Source organism: Ursus americanus, chromosome 23 (assembly GCF_024610735.1).
Source record: "Ursus americanus isolate L20-20 chromosome 23, mUrsAme1.1.p, whole genome shotgun sequence".
NCBI lineage: Eukaryota > Metazoa > Chordata > Mammalia > Carnivora > Ursidae > Ursus > Ursus americanus.
Window position 1 is genome coordinate 35,596,971 of NC_142149.1, and position 16,789 is coordinate 35,613,759.

Below are 16,789 nucleotides of genomic sequence, written 5' to 3' on the forward strand. Positions count from 1 at the left end.
ATACTGGACTCAGAATGAAAAGACCTGTCTTTGTCACTTACCTGCGGGACTTTGGTAAATTACCCAACCCCTCTGTGTGTCAGTTTCTTCATCTCTGAGATAGGCACAGCTAGGCCAGTATCAAGGGCTGTTGTCTATTAACGGCAGAATATCAGTACAAGGGCTTTGTAAATTACAAAGCCATTCTTACTAATGTGAAATGTTTTTATTTTGGTGCCTAGAAATTATGGAGGAATCAGTTTGGACACTCTCCAGTGTTTGTGAGCATCTTAAATTCTTTGTTCTCTGTGGTCTAAATGAACTGGAAATTCAGACTGGACTTTAATCAAATCTGGCATAAAGGACCGGGACAACAAAATTATCCACTCTCTCCACAGAAAGGTACTGGGTTCTAGCTATTGCCATACTTGTGCTGGAGATGGGGATTACCAAGACAGACAAGACAGTCCTGACCCTTCAGATCTGTAGCACAGGTCGATGAAACCCCCGACCGACATCTGGGTGATGGGTTCAGCTCCTGCTCAGTTTACAACCTTGGCCTCCCTGTGCCTCAGTGTCTCCTCTGCCAGCAGCCGTTGCTAACTGCTGGAGAAAGGTGTCCACACAAACGAGTGAGAGCCAGCACATCTTGGAGAATACCCCACAGAGCCATCAGAGGGTTGCGAGGAGCCCTGCTGAGACTGGCTGTTACCGGGGATTTTTCAAGATGCTTTGAAGTGCCGCCAGGCCAGGACGAGGGAGGCTGCCCCATCTTGGCGGTGCATTCACTTGTAATTTACTCCTCCATGTGGGCTCTGGAGCTCCAGTCTCATAAGTAGGTTGGCTGCTCAATCCTGCCCTGGAAGATGGGCGGAGGGAGGGGGCTGGAGGGGGGGAATCACTAAATTAAGAAGGTCCCTGGGAGTGACTGGCCTACAGACATGACTGAGTCCCCTAGGTTTCTCTCCTTAAAGCATAAATATTTCCAACTAAGGTCACAGACTCCCTCCTCATAAAATCAATGAAACCACAAGGGAAAATGACCTCCCGCTTGACTGCACCAGAGATATCTCAAAGGGAGCCACTTCCCCTCCCGCAGGAGCAACAGTGCTAGGGCTCAGGATCTGAGACCCAGGCACTGCCACGGAGAACCTGAGGCTAAGAAGAAATCAGGGGGGTTGGCTAAGAAGAAATCAGGGGGGTTGGGCGTGTGTCTAGATCTCTTTTGACTTGCTGTGTTTGGGGATCGCTTCTGCGTCACCCTGCTGCAACATGAGACTTTCCTGGAGTCAGACCTGGGTTCAGGCTCCAGCTCCTCTAATTCCGGGCTGGGTGTCTTTGGGCAAAGCAGGCTCCCTCCACCCCAGTCTCCTCGTCTAGTGCAAGGAGGATGCTAAAGCCCAGTCGGCCTGCCCCGAGGGCAAGGTGACAAATCAAGACAACTCTCTGTGCAAATGTAAACCGTACAGCTCTCAATAGGTAACAGCTCTTATTATGAAAAGATAAAAGCACCAATCCCACTAGTGTACTTGTTAGAACTCCTTACACTGTAACTGACAGAAAACCTACCTCAAACTGGCTCAAACCACAGTTGACTTACATCATTGAAAAGGATGGATTCAGGTGAGGACTAGATTCAATGTCACCAAGGCCAGCTCCTCCCCATTCCCCCAGTGACTGCACGTCTCACATTCTTGACAAGATGCCATTCAGAGGAAGGTTAAAGAGAGATGGAGGGAGAGGGGAGAGGAACTCCTCTTTTTCCAGACTCAGCATATGTGTTCGCTTTCATTGGCTCACTTTACACAGCCAGGGGACCAGCTATGCTGACCCGCTGAAGAGAATCAAGGACCATCCCTAGATCTGCACGATGCCAACCAAATCACATTTGGAGGGGTCACTTTATCAGAAGAAGAGTGAGCAAATGCCGAATTGCACAAACATCCAACCAGTACAGCCCATCCCCTTTAAATGCCCAATATCCTCACTCGCTTGTCTCCCCATAAATATACCTTCAAAAATCTCCACTCTCTATATGAACACAGTCAACCTCTTTTCCCCAAAAAGACAAGCCAGGATTTCGTACAGTCTGGTTCTCTGGGTGATTTGCGGTCTTCATGCAGGGAGTTGCTATGGTCCTGTGAGGTCCAGTGAGGCTAAATGGTAAATTTAATCCCCACTGATGTACTTGGTAAACAGTAATGGAGGGAGAACAGGCTAATTGCAGTTAAAACTCTCATTTGGAAAAGGAAAGGGTAGGATACAACTCTCAGCAGTCACCATGTCACACTCTGCCAGAAATCACACGGACATCTTTCCTCAGCAGCAAGTATCTGTCCTGGCCAGTGCTGTCCTCCAGAAGGCTTCCCCTTCCCCTGTGCCCTGCTTGTCTCTTTGGGAAAATCCCTTCTACGTTGTCCTTCATAGACCGTATGACAGGAGGAGGATGCTCTTTTTGCGGGCCGCACTGTTTTATTAGTTCTCTTCCTGCTGCTATGGGTTCTGGAGTAGAAGTCACTATCGTAGACCATTGTGGACCAGTTTGAGGTTTCTCTGGCAAAATGATGCCCTTAAAAAGTGAATGGAATCCTGGTTTATTTGCATTGGTTAATGCCATGGATCGTAATGAGAGTCCGGGATCTTACCACGTCCTAGTCTTTGAACTAAAACCTGCCTGGGGACAGGTATGGCCTGGCAATAGGCCCAGGTGTTCTGGCCATCCTTTAGTGTCTATCTTGGCCTCTACTAGAGAATAATCTAAAACAACAGGCTAGGTGGAGATGACTGACAGAACTACCTTCTTCCTCACAATAACAACAAAAATAATAGGAACAACTTCTACTGATTGCTTACTGTCGGGCAGGCACTGTTCTAAAGGCTTTATGTGGACAGTAACTCACTTAAACGTCACAGCAGCCCTATGAGACAGCTCCTGTCTCCCTTTTGCAAACACTAGTCATGGAGCAGTGAAGAATCTGCTCCCAAGTGGCACAGCCGCAATGCACACCCAGGCAGCCTGGTTCCATGGTCCTAGTGGACCACTAGCTGCTGTTCTTTGCAGCTCCCTGGCTACATCCTGCAACATCTCCCCAAGGCGCACGTTGACTTCTTTGTCGGAGGCATCACAGGAGGGACCTAAGAAGGGGTCTCTCCCAGGCCTTAATCTTACTTCCTGCTTGGTGTTTCTGTTTCCACTACGGAACTACTTCTTCTTCTTCTTCTTTTTTTTTTTTAAAGATTATTTATTTGACAGAGAGAGAGAAAGCGAAGCGGGCAGAGTGGCAGACAGAGGGAGAAGCAGGTTCCCTGCTCGGGAGCCTGATGTGGGACTTGTTCCCAGGACTCTGGGATCACAACCTGAGCCAAAGGTAGGCGCTTAACCAACTGAGCCACCCAGGTGCCCATCCCCACTACAGAGCTAACTTTCTTCTTCTAAGTAACTTTCTTCTGCCAAATTTGATTTGAGGGTACAGAATTGAGATTTTCCTGGACTCTCAGACAATTGTAACTGCAGACTGTTAGCAAAAAGGTAACTCTTAGAAATCTGTATTTTTTCCTTCTCTTACTTTTGGATGGATTGGGTTCAGCTTAATCTAACCGTTCTTAGAAGACCTTGCTGAAGAAGTTACCAGCACACACTCCAAAATTTGAGATTTTCTTACAATATCTTTTAATGTTAGTGCTTCTTGGGAAGCACACAGTATGAGTCTCAAAGCTCAACAGGGTCACAGGTTAACCCACTGTTTATTCTAACATGAAAATGAACTACTAAATTCTCGTATCAATTCTTACCTTCACCCAAATCTCTCAGCTTAGCCTTGTAACATCCCATTTATGGTATTAGATTCTGTATCAGGAATCTTTTGGTGGTGACTCAAACTCACTTAAGCAGAAAAGACATTTATTGGAAGGCTCCTGGGGGCTCAGAGAGCTGACTGGAGACTGGGGATTATGGTTGAGGAACATCAACAGGGATCCCTTTGGCGTGGCTGCCTTGGTCAGTGCTGCAGCTGATCCCTGCTCAGTTGCTCTCTGCTCAAGATTCTGTTTCCAGGCAAGGGGCATCAGACTGGTCAGGCTTGGGTCACCTGCCCACCGGGGGTACAGAGGCCCCACCAGACTATGCTTGGTGCAGAAGAGATCATTCCAATAAAGGCAACAAGGTTGCTGTTCGGGAGGAGAAGGGGATACAGAGCAGTCAGAATCCAACCAACTCCCCTTCTACTCAGCAACACTGATCACATGGCTCGGTAGCTGTCACAGCACATTCGGTCCTGGCAGCTGGATCAGAGTGAGAACGTGCTGGATGGAGGCCTGGAGGAAATCTACAGCAGTTAGGTGGATGTTAAGGACGACGGACGTTCCCAGCCTACACTTGCCCTTAGACGTCACCTTCAGGGACAGAATTCCACGCTAGATCTGATTTACTGTGGTAAGCGTTAAGGCGCTTAGGGGTAAAATGGAACAAAACAAAATTTTGCTTTAGTTGATGTTAGCTTTGCTTGTTTATTTCAGGTGTTTGTATCTAAGGGGCAAATACAAATACATTTAGCTGTCAGCATATAATTGTGTTCTCAGAAGCTAGTGATTCATTCCCTTATTCATTGATGTAACAAATCACGTCATGGATATTTATTTACTGAGAACCTTGGTCCTGGGTACCGTCTAGGAGCTGAGGAGATACAAACAGGGAGGGCATGATCTCTGTCCTCCAGGTGTAATGTCCAGGTAATGACAGAAGTCGTACGAATACTTCAGTCTACTTGGAAGGAACGGTTCAACACAAAGGCTCTGAAGTCAGACACGCAATAGTGCAGCTCTGGATTTGAACCCTGGCCATGTGACCTCTGGCCAGTTACGGACTCTCTCCAAACTTCAGTTTTCTCATCTGGATAATGGGGATAATAATAGCTCCTAATTCAAAGAGTGGCTATTCTCCTCAAGTACATTAGTAGTTCCATGTAATCCCAAACTCCCAGCATTTTTTAAAAATGGAAGTTGAGGGGCTCCTGGGTGGCTCAGTCGGTTAAGTGTCTGCCTTCGGCTCTGATCATGATCCTGGGGTCCCAGGATTGAACCCCACATCGGGCTTCCTGCTCAGTGGGGAAGGTGCTTCTCCCTCTCCGTCTGCCCCTCCCCCCACTCATTCTCTTTCTCTCAAAATAAATAAAATCTCTTTTTCAGAATGGACGTTGATAAGCAGAGTGAATCTAAAATATATAAGGAAATAAAAAGGGCTAAAAATAGCCAAGACAATGTCAAAGAAGAACAGAGCTCGAAGGGTCATGCTACCATATAACACAATGTATTGTAAGGCTATGGCCCCTCCAACAGTGTGGCTTTGGCCCAAGGGTAGACAAATAGACTAAGGGAAGAGTCTGGAAATAGACTGATGTGTATAGTTCACTTAATGTATTAATTTATGACAAAGATAATATTGCAGAGCTGTGGGGAAAGGATTTTTTTTTTTTTGTAACAATATTTGTCCTGTTGTATCTTGCTTATCTCACGTAGCACCGTGTCTTCAAGACTCATCCATGCCGTAGCGAGTGTCAGAACTTCATTTCTTTTTAAGGCTGAACACTACTCCATTGTATGTATGTACCACATTCCATTTATCCATTCATCCACCAGAGGACATTTGTGTTGTTTCCAGCTTTTGGCGACTGTAAATCATGCTGCTTTGCATGTTGGTGTACAAATTTCTGTTCAAGTTCCTATTTTCAGTTCTTCCAAGTTTATACTCAGATGTGAAATTGCTGGGTCATTTGCTAATTCTGTGTTGAATTTTCTGAGGATCTGCTATCCATTTTCCACTGTGGCTGCACATTTTACGTTACCATCTACCTTATACAAGATTTCCAATTTCTCTACATCATTGCCAACACGTATTTTCTAGTTTTTTTGTTTGTTTTTTTGTTTTTGTTGATAGCCATCCTACTGGGTATGACCTAGTTTTGTTTTGTTTTTTAAGGGGGGCGGTGACAGGGAAAGAGAGAAGGAGAGAGAGAATCTTAAGCAGGCTCCATGCTCAGCACGGAGCCAAACGTGGGGCTCCATCTCACGACCCCGAGATCATGACCTTAGCCAAAACCAAGAGTTGGACACTTAACCGACTGAGCCACCCAGGTGCCCCCTGACCCCGTTTTTTAAATTTATTTTTTGTATTGCTAAATGGGTGTCTCACTTTGGCTCATCATGGTCACTGGTCACTATATATGAAATTTAAATTAACATTTAGTGGGTGTTTGCCACATAATAGCATTGAACTGAGTAATTTATTACCTTACTTAATCACCATAACAATAATTTTTTGGCAAACACTTAATTGAAATACGACATGCATACAGAGAATTGTGCAAATCATAAGTGTACCCACTGATGCATTTGCACGAAGTGAATACACCTACATGGCCACACCTAGATAAAAAGCTAAAACATCAGGGGCGCCTGGGTAGCGCAGTCGTTAAAGCGTCTGCCTTCGGCTCAGGGCGTGATCCCGGCGTACCGGGATCGAGTCCCACATCGGGCTCCTCTGCTGTGAGCCTGCTTCTTCCTCTCCCACTCCCCCTGCTGTGTTCCTTCTCTCGCTGGCTGTCTCTCTGTCACATAAATAAATAAAATCTTTAAAAAAAAAAAAAAAAAAAGCTAAAACATCAGCTCTCCAGAAATCCCCTCTCTTACTGCTGCCCAGTCCCTCACTCCCCACCAACCCCCAGTAGAAAGCCATGATAACTAATAACTTGACTTTAAACTCATAGATTAGTTTTCCACGTTTTTGAATTTTATATCAAAGGAATCATAAAATACAAAATCTTTTGTGTATTGCTTCTTTTACTACATATATGTTTATGAGGTTCATTCATGTTTTCACATGTAATAATAGCTCACTTATTAGCATTGCTAAATAGCATTCCATTTAATGACCATATCACTATTTATTTATCCATTCTACTGTTGAGGGATATTTTGGCAGCTTCCTGCTTTAGGCTATTAGTAACAGTTCTGCTGTGAACTTTCTTTTGGTCAATGTCTTTTGATGAATATATGCCCACGATTCTATTGGTATTCACCCAGGAGTAGGACTGCTAAGTCATAGGGTGTGCAAGGATTTAGCTTCAGTGGCTACTTCCAAAGGGTTTGGTAAATATACACCCTCCACAGAATAGGAGAGTTCTAGGAGCTCCAGCCACTTGCCCACGTTTCGCGTTGTTTCTCTTTTTCATTTTAGCCATGTTTGGTGAATATTATGGTCTAGATGCATTCCCCCGCCCCATACAATTCATATGCTGAAACCTAATCCCCAGCATGATGCTATTTAGTGGTGGGGGCTTTAGGAGGTGATGACGGGATTGGTGCCCTTATAAAAGAGGCCCTAGAGACATCCTTAGCCAAGGTGACAGCTAGAAAGCACAGTGTGTGGACCAGGAAGTGGGTCCTCACCATATACCAAATCCACGCCTACACTGTGGGACTTCCCAGCCTCCAGAACCATGAGAAATGAATGTCTGCTGTCTAAAAGCCACTCCAGGGGCATCTGGGGGGGGGGCTCAGTCATTAAGCGTGTGCCTTCAGATCAGGTCCTGATCCCAGGATCCTGGGATCGAGCCCCACATCCGGCTCCCTGCTCTGCTGGGAGCCTGCTTCTTCCTCTCCCACTCCCCCTGCTTGTGTTCCCTCTCTCGCTGGCTGTCTCTCTCTCTGTCAAATAAATAAATAATATCTTTAAAAATAAATAAATAAAAACAAAGAAAAGCCTCTATGGTGTTTTCTTACAGCAGCACGCAGGGCCTGAGGCGGTGACCGTGTAGTGGTATTGCACTGTGCTCTGAATTGGCATTCTCTGGGAAACAGTGAAATTGAGCACTATTTCATACATTTATTGGCTGCTTGGATATCTTCTTCTGGGCAGTGTCTGTTCAAATCTTTTGCCCACTTTTCTATTGCGTTGTCTTCCTTTTTTCTTATTAATTGTGAAAGTCCTTTATTCTGAAAATGAGTCTTTGTGTACCATATATTGCAAATATCTTTTCTCACTTGCCTTTCACTCTCTTAATGGTGTCTTTTGATGAAGAGAAGTTTTAAAGTTTAATCTAATCCAGTTTACTGTTTTATTTTTTAAAATTAAAAAATATATATTTATTTGAGAGAGAGCTAGGAAGAGAGGCAGAAGGAGAGGGGAAGAAAGTCTTAAGCAGACTCCGCCACTGAGCTTGGGGCTCAGTCTCAAGACCCTGAGATCAAGACCTGAGCTGAAACCAAGAATTGGAGGCTTAACTGACTGCGCCACCCCGGCGCCCCAGTCAACTGTCTTGTTTTAATGATTAGCACTTTTTGTATTCTATTCAAGAATCTGCCATCCTCCAAGGTGATGAAGACATTTTGTTTTATCCTACAATATTTATTAGTTTTTCTTTTACATTCAGCTTTATAAGGCATCTGAATAAATCTGAATATATTTCTATGTATTATGTAAGGTAGGGATTTGAAATTCACCTTTTTTCCATACAGATAGCTAATCAAAAATGAATTAGGTTGTGAATTTGGCCTAGTCCAAATACTACCTCCTTTCTGAAATAGTCCCACGGAATCCTAGTTAGAAATAACTAATTCTTCATCAGGCTCCTCTGCGAGGAGCCTGCTTCTTCCTCTCCCACTCCCCCTGCTTGTGTTCCCTCTCTCGCTGGCTGTCTCTCTCTGTCAAATAAATAAATAAAATCTTTAAAAAAAAAAGGAGGGGGCGCCTGGGTGGCTCAGTCATTAAGCATCTGCCTTCAGCTCAGGGCGTGATCCCGGCGTTCTGGGATCGAGCCCCACATCAGGCTTCTCTGCTAGGAGCCTGCTTCTTCCTCTCCCACTCCCCCTACCTGTGTTCCCTCTTTCGCTGGCTGTCTCTCTCTGTCAAATAAATAAATAAAATCTTAAAAAAAAAAAAAGAAAATAACTAATTCTTTTTAAATAATGCGATACATATTTGCGCATCTAGTATTTGCTAGTTTAGCTAGGTTGCTAAGGAGAGAACTCTCTGAGAGCAGACACTTGAGCTCGGATCTGAGAGAAATGACGGAGTTGGGGAAGAAAATTTCAGGAAGAAGAAAGGAGCAGGGAGGTGCAAGCTTGACATGGCCAAGGAACAAGAAGGCCAGCGCCGCTGAAGGATAATGTTCAAGAGGATGTGAAGCACAAGATAATTCTCACATGTGAGATCAAAGGAAACACAACCAGACTGGTATCCCCGCAAGACGACAAAGCCATGCCTACAAAGTTCTGAGGGAAACTGTTGTTCAACCTGGAATTTTTGCATTAAGACTGAGGGCAGAATGAAGACATTTCAGACTTACAAGAACTCAGAAAGTTTACCTATGAAGCAACTTGCCTTAGGGTTTTTACATGGCGGTCTACTCCGATAGGGTGAGGACAGGAAGAGGTAGGGGCCTACCCAGGAGGACGGTGAAGCGAAGCGCCGCTGTGAGAACACAGCATCTCCCCCGGACAACAAGTGGTTCAGAATGGAGCAGGTTTGGAAGAGGTTTTTGAGTATTTTTAGCTTTTACTTGTGCCCCTCCAATCCATTGTCCACCATGTTGCTCAAGTAAACTTGGTAAAATTTTAGATTACTCCCCCTTCAGGTTAAAATCCTTCGATGGCTCCCCATAAGTTTCAGAATAAAACACAACTTTCAGTGTGATATAAAAGGGCCTTTGTTAGTGACCTCTGCCCGTCTGTCACCACTCTGGATGGCCACTCGTACCCACTCCTCCAATCGCTCGTCTTTTTACAGACTTCTTAAAGCTCTCTGCCATAGCGAAGCCTTTGTAGCTACTGCTCTTTCTCGGCAAGGAAGCCAGCCCTTCTTCCCCTCCTATCCCTGGAAGATTCTTGTCTTTCAAACTTCATCTTCTTGGGGAAAACTTGTGCTCTCCCACCCACCACTGGCTTCTGTGTCCTTGGTTTTACCCCATGATTTCTCTATGCCTCTCCCCTCTAGTACTAATCTGTCTCTTTTTCATTTTTTACATATTTATCTGTTCTCCTCACTACCTTATAGTCTTGAGAGTAGGGAATGAATTTTTTTTTAAATATAGTCTCCATGCCCTAGCATGGAGCCCAACATGGGGCTTGAACTCATGACCCTGAGAGCGAGACTTGAGCTGAGATTAAGAGTCAGAGCTTCACCGACTGAGCCACACAGGTGCCCTGGGGCTGCACTGTAATCATTGTTGAAGTTTCTATGATGGCTTCTCTGTGGTCAGATTTGGGTAAAATCTCAGTGGCATCATTTGCTATGTTGTCTTGGGAACTCTGAGTCTCACTTTCCTCACTTGCAAAATGATGTGGTCTTTTTATCTGCAGCACTTGGCACACAGAAAGTGCCCAGTAAGTTGTGCGGAATGAATCCATGCAGATGCGCAGAGTTCCCAGGGTAGGAGCCTCTCAGCAGGGGAGGGAGGATGACTCACTTCAATCAATCTTGATTCCTCCCTTGCCCTCCCAAGGAGGAGTGCTCAGCTTTCTCTCTTAAGACCGTTATGCCTTGAGGGTGGTGGGGGAAAATCTGAAAAATGCAGGCTCTTTTCTTTTTCATGTTTATCCATGTGTTGACCTAAGGAATTCAGGATATCTCAGAGGGCAAAAATTTCCCAAACATGCCATTGTCTGACCATTCTTACCAAACTATCTAAACATGGTGTTGCTTTAGGGCCTAAATTTTCTTAGATGTGGATGTGTTAGTTATAAACTGCCCAGAGGAGGCAAAAGGATCATGTACCCATTCTGCAGATGGAAAACCTGGTAATCTTCTCTAAACTCCTCAGAGCCCAAGAACTCACATACTTTGTTAAGAATCTACCCAGAAGAGGGGCGCCTGGGTGGCTCAGTCAATTAAGCAACTGCCTTCAGCTCAGGCCATGATCCGGGGGTTCTGGAATTAAGCCCCATGGTGGGCTCCCTGCTCAGAGGGGAGTCTGCTTCTCCCTCTGCCCCTACCCCTATACCTATCCCACCCCTGCTTGTGTTCTCTCTCTCAAATAAATAAATGAAATCTTAAAAAAGAAAAAAAAAAAAAAAGGAATCTACCCAGAAGAGGTCCCCAGCACCCCTGCACTGAGTGTCTCCTCTCCCCCAGTTAAATGAATATTCTCTTTTTGTTCTTATGGTGGAGGCAGCATCCCCATGGGGCTGCTCTACTGTGAATGAGTTTCTAGAAGCAAGAAAGAGAGCTAACCCTTCTCAATGTGTTTACAAGACCTGGAGCAGAGTCACAGAATGGATTGTGAACTGGTACATGAAGGTTCATAGCAGCATTATTCATAACAGCCAAAAACTGAAAACAACCCAAATGTCCATGAACCGATAAATGGGTACATAAAATGTGGTATATCCCTACAATGGAATATTAGCAGAAAAAAGAATGAAGTACGGACACGTGCTGCAACCTGGATGAATCTTGACCTTATATTCAGTGAAAAAAGCCAGACACAAAAGATCACATGTTATATGACTCCACATATATGAAATGGCCAGAGCAGGCCAATTTATAGAGACACAAAGCAGGTTAGTGGTTGCTTAGGGCTGGGGGTGGTGGTCGGGAGCAATGGGGGAGTAGCCCCTGACGGGTGTAGGGTTTCTTTTTGGGGTGACGAAAACGTTGTAAAATTGATTGTACACAACACTGTGAATACACCAAAAGCCACTGATCTGTACACTTGAAATGTGTGAATTGTAGCTCAAAAAAGCTGTTTAGAAAGAAATGGATCTAATATATACAATGGAATATTACTCAGCTATCAGAAAGAACAAGTTCTCAACATTTGCTGCAACATGGACGGCACTGGAGGAGATAATGCTAAGTGAAATAAGTCAAGCAGAGAAAGACAATTATCATATGATTTCTCTCATCTATGGTACATAAGAACTAGGAAGATTGGTAGGGGAAGAAAGGGATAAAGAAAGGGGGGTAATCAGAAGGGGGAATGAAGCATGAGAGACTATGGACTCTGAGAAACAAACTGAGGGCTTCAGAGGGGAGGGGGGTGGGAGAATGGGATAGGCTGGTGATGGGTAGTAAGGAGGGCACGTATTGCATGGTACACTGGGTGTTATACGCAACTAATGAATCATCGAACTTTACATCAAAAACCGGGGATGTTCTGTATGGTGACTAACATAATATAATAAAAAAACATTAAAAAAAAAAAGAATACTTACATAAAGGAAGAATGAAGGGGGGGTAAACAGAAGGGGAAATGAACCACGAGAGACTGTGGACTCTGGGAAACAAACTGAGGGCTTCAGAGGGGAGGGGGGTGGGGGACTGGGATAGGCCGGTGATGGGTAGTAAGGAGGGCACGTATTGCATGGTACACTGGGTGTTATACGCAACTAATGAATCATCGAACTTTACATCAAAAACTAGAGATGTACTGTATGGTGACTAACATAACAATAAAAATAAAAAAAATAAAAATAAAAAAAATTTAAAAAAGAGTAGGCATATATATAAGTAAAAAAAAAAAGAAAGAAAAGAAAGAAATGGATCTAGAGAAGAGCTGGGTGGGGAGAAAAAAAGACCGGATTGTGCTCTCCCATGGATCTCCTCCTGCAAGCACTCATTCTGCAGGAAGAAGAATCAAGATCCTAACAGTGGTTCTGAGACCGATTTCTGATCATCAGGCCTTCCTCTCCCCCCAGTAGAGAAGAGTTAGTTATCAGAGTGGGCTCTAGCTGGGTCGTCTTTAAGGTTAACTTTTGCAAACTATTGCTAACTTTTGATTCTCCCTTTCCCTTCTTTCTGTCTTCTTCTCCTTCTCAGGGACCCAGTTGTCCTATGGGTAGACCAGGTGCACCACAACGTGGATCACAGAACTGGGGCAACCAATCTGTCTGGAAAGTGCGTTGAGTACAACACTGGTTCAGGGTACAGTGCCCTGAATTCAAGGTTCACCTTCAGTGTTTCTCTGCAGGAAGCTATAAGGATGGTCCCTTCCTGTAGAAGCTCGTGGTCGGTAGGGAGATTGGCCAGTTCATGCCAAGAAAGAGCTCAGGATGCAGGCGTTTCTGCTTTTTCTTCTCCATGAGGGATTGAACATGAGGCTGGCCAATGGAGGTCAGCTTGGCAAGAGGCACAGTACCAACCTTCACACGTATGCAACCAAATTTTGTTCAACACGTAACATTTACTTTTCTTGCAAATGACTATCTATGGCCATTCTCTGTCAGATTGAACATTGAGACTATTTCTCAAAGGAGTGCAGGTCCAACTTACTTTAAGAGCGAGGAGGCATAGGGCAAGGCCACACTTAAGCCCTTGCCAAGAAAGCAAGAGTGAGTACTGGAGTGTTCCAGCACTTGCGTTGATTACTTAAGAGATATGATCAGGGCAGGGACAGCTGGACTCACACAGCGGCATGGGGCAAACCAGGGAGTAAAGGGTTAACTGCCAGGGGGTTTGGACCCATAAGACACTGCTACACTGTAGTTGTTGTGATTGTGTTGTGATAATTGCTGGCTTGTTTCCTGTTGCTTTGAATCTTTTGATTCCTTCAAGTATGCCACCAAAAATTCTAGTATCTGAAAAAGCTGAGAGCCACTGGGTTATCTACTCATTCCCAAAAGTCCCCTCTGATTAAGACAGCCAGATAAGGGGGCGCCTGGGTGGCACAGCGGTTGGGCGTCTGCCTTCAGCTCAGGGCGTGATCCCGGCGTTATGGGATCGAGCCCCACATCAGGCTCCTCCGCTATGAGCCTGCGTCTTCCTCTCCCGCTCCCCCTGCTTGTGTTCCCTCTCTCGCTGGCTGTCTCTATCTCTGTCGAATAAATAAATAAGATCTTAAAAAAAAAAAAAGACTGCCAGATAAAATACAGAACACCTGTTTAAATTTGAATTTCAGATAAACGACGAGTAATTTTTTTAGTGTGTGGTGTCCCATGAAATATGTGTTTGTCTGAAATGCAAGTTTAATTGGGAGTCTTCCATTTTTATTTGAATTTGGCAACCCTACCTGTGATTCCCTTTGCAGAGTGATAAATGCCACCCCAGCTCGGGGTAATGTGTTGTACTGTGCGCCATCTAGTGGCCACATGAACAAGGTGGAAACCAGGAAATCCCTTGAAAATGGCAATGCGAGAAAGTTGAAAAGAAACAGCTCTGTTCTCATTTTTAAGATTCTTTAAAATTTTTTTAAAACCTTACTTCTTTGGATGTGGTGTCTGTGACCCAATCAACAGCTTAAAGTGTCCAGCAAATATCTGAAGTCCCTTGTAAGTCATCGGGTGTTTAAAGGGCAACACTCACCAATCCACCAGTGGAGACCTTGGGCTCCCCCATTAACACATAAATGCAAATGTGCAGCCTTGTCCTTGATCTACTGGGGCTCCTAGTAATTGTTTTATAGTTTCTAGTAATTGTTTTATAATAAGCACGTGGTTGCCAGCAGTACCTAGCATGATATAGGTCAAGCTGGTGTAATTTTATTAAACCCAACTGGGCCCATAGGGAGACACAGAGAAACAAGTATTTCCTGTTTATTGTTTACCCAGGGGTATGGGGTTAAGTGCCAAAGGGAGCTGGCACCATCCAATGAGCCGCTACCTGCAAGCTGGAGTCGCCTGGCATGTTTTTCAAAATACCAGTGCCTCTGCCTTCCCCCTCTCACCTCCCCTCTTCCCCCTGCCCTTCCTCCTTCTCCTCTTCTCCTTCCTGTTCTTTTCAAATGGGGGAGTTAGGGATCTGCATGACATTGCTTTAAAGTGGTGCATTACACAGCTCTGAAGACTGAGTAAGAGATGGACTTTGAAATCAGATTTCCCTTTAAAGCTTGGGATATTTTAGGGACAAAATCTCTCCTCCTCGGTATATCCACAGAGGCCTATCCGCTTTGTTTTGTTTTGTTTAACGGAGAAGGTTGAAAGGCACAGGAGCTTCTCTGTCTCCAATTTTGTTCCTGTGGTTCTGTGATCTCATCACAAACACTCGTTATGAAATGATATAGAAACTCCATTTGCAATTTAGCCCAGAATAAAAGCTCAATTTGTTCTTTGAATAGATTTCAGAATAAATTGAAAGGGAGTTCTGGATAGAAGTTTATTTTCAAACACCCTCCAAATTGACAAGGTAGTTCGATAATTGTAACAGTAATTGTAATAATAATGATAAAAATTACCTGCAACTTATCTAGAGTCTCTTATTTGCTGGATATTAATCAGGACGCTTGGCACACATTCTCTCTCTTTTTTTTTTTTTAACTCTCAAAGCAACCCAGCGGGCTGGGGACCATTACCCATGTTCCACATAAGGAAACTGAGGCTCAGAACCTATATTTCCTCAGATGACACAGCTGGTAAGCAGCAGGGCTGTTTTTAGCTTTGTCTGAATGCAAAGCCTTTGTTCTTCCTTCTCTGATATTCTGCCAAGGCTACAATGCACAGTTCTGCGGGGGTCTTTCCCCTCTAAGCGCACGCTTGGGATGCAGAGCTCACTTCCAAGTCCCTCACATGTTCAATGACACAGTTTCCAGCCACCGTCACCCAGTGTTTTGAGGTACTTGAAACCAGATTTTAAAAATTACTCACTTCCTTCTGGCTGGCTCAAGGAGTCCAAAAGCAGTTTTCATTTTTTTAAAACTTACCTTTGAGGAGCTGAGTCACGCTGGGTCTTACTAGAGCTTTGGTGATGATATTCTAGGCTATTCCTAAGGATCTGTGGAGGACAAACAAGAAAACAAACAACCATCTGTGAAATGAGAAGTGGGGATATTACCAACACCAAAACCGTATTGCAGAATCAATGCATTCCTCGTGCCTCAAGGCCCCGCATGCTGAAATGATGACCCCTCCTCTGCAAAACTTTCCACGACCTGCCTCTGCTGGGGGGCCATGAACTGCTCCCTCCAGGCTTCCAGCGCCTCTCACTCAGGCCTCTGTTCTGCTCAGCCCACTCTGTCAGAAGCAGTGGGCTGTGGGGTGTGTGCAGACACCTCCCTTTCTCTAGACTATGAACTCCCTGGGCTGAGCACAGTGGGTCTAGACTGGCTCAGGCTTCCCCAGTGAGTGTGTGGGTGTCCACGGGGAAGGGGTCCCAGGGCACGTGAGCAGGCAGCAGGCAGGAAGGAGGAGACTTTGCAGGGCTTTGCCTGGGGACTCAGGATGGCTCGGATGCCTCTCTAGGGAGGGCTCTGAAAATCCGAATGGTGTCGTAGGATGGTAAATCGTGTCCATTTCACAGCCTGCGGTTTTTCTGAGCACCCTAGATTTTCCTGAACGCCTTTAGCCTCTCCTCTGTGACCCCCACCCCTCCCCCCTGGCTGTCATAGGACTGAGAACACTCATTCTTTCATTTAGCAAGCACTTCCTGAGAGTCTGTTCTGGGCAGGGTACTGTGCTGGGTGCTGGGGATAAAATGGTGAACAAAACTATCCATGGCTCCTAACCCCACGAAGCTTACAGACAAGGGGAAAGGTTATAATCACTGGGACTAAAAGTGTCCAACACACCGTGAGCTCCTTGAAAGTATAGATTAGGTTGTATTTCCTTAACATTTCCATTTTATTTTTTTCATTTATTATGTAATTCACACACCACAAAATACACACTTTGAAAGTGGGCAATTTTAACCACTTTAGTATATTCTCAAGGTCGTGCGACCCTCACCACATTCTACTCGCAGAACATTTTCATTCCCCCCAAAAGGAAGCCCATACCCATTAGCCACTACTCCCCATTCCCTCCTGCCCCCAATCTCTGGCAACCACCAATCTACCTTCTATTCTGTGGGTTTGCCTTTTCTAGACGTTTCACGGAAATGGAATCATGC

General features: G+C 44.9%; 2 protein-coding genes across 7 annotated transcripts in view; both read right to left on the reverse strand.

The window, feature by feature from the left end:
- HNF1B (HNF1 homeobox B) overlaps window positions 1–15,672 on the reverse strand; it is a 111,797-nt gene extending 96,125 nt beyond the window's left edge. For all 4 annotated transcript variants that reach the window (XM_045773742.2, XM_045773741.2, XM_045773740.2 and 1 more), the window contains exon 1: window positions 15,606–15,672. The gene's annotated coding sequence lies outside the window, so the exon portion shown is untranslated. The remainder of the gene's footprint in view (window positions 1–15,605) is intronic.
- Window positions 1–16,789, reverse strand: part of HEATR6 (HEAT repeat containing 6) — an 89,196-nt gene that overhangs the window by 15,202 nt on the left and 57,205 nt on the right. For 2 of the 3 annotated variants that reach the window (XM_087854599.1, XM_087854600.1), the window contains exon 23: window positions 15,606–15,676. The gene's annotated coding sequence lies outside the window, so the exon portion shown is untranslated. Of the gene's footprint in view, window positions 1–3,194; window positions 15,677–16,789 lie in introns of those variants that run through there. The other variant, XM_045773245.2, reaches the window with a different exon arrangement.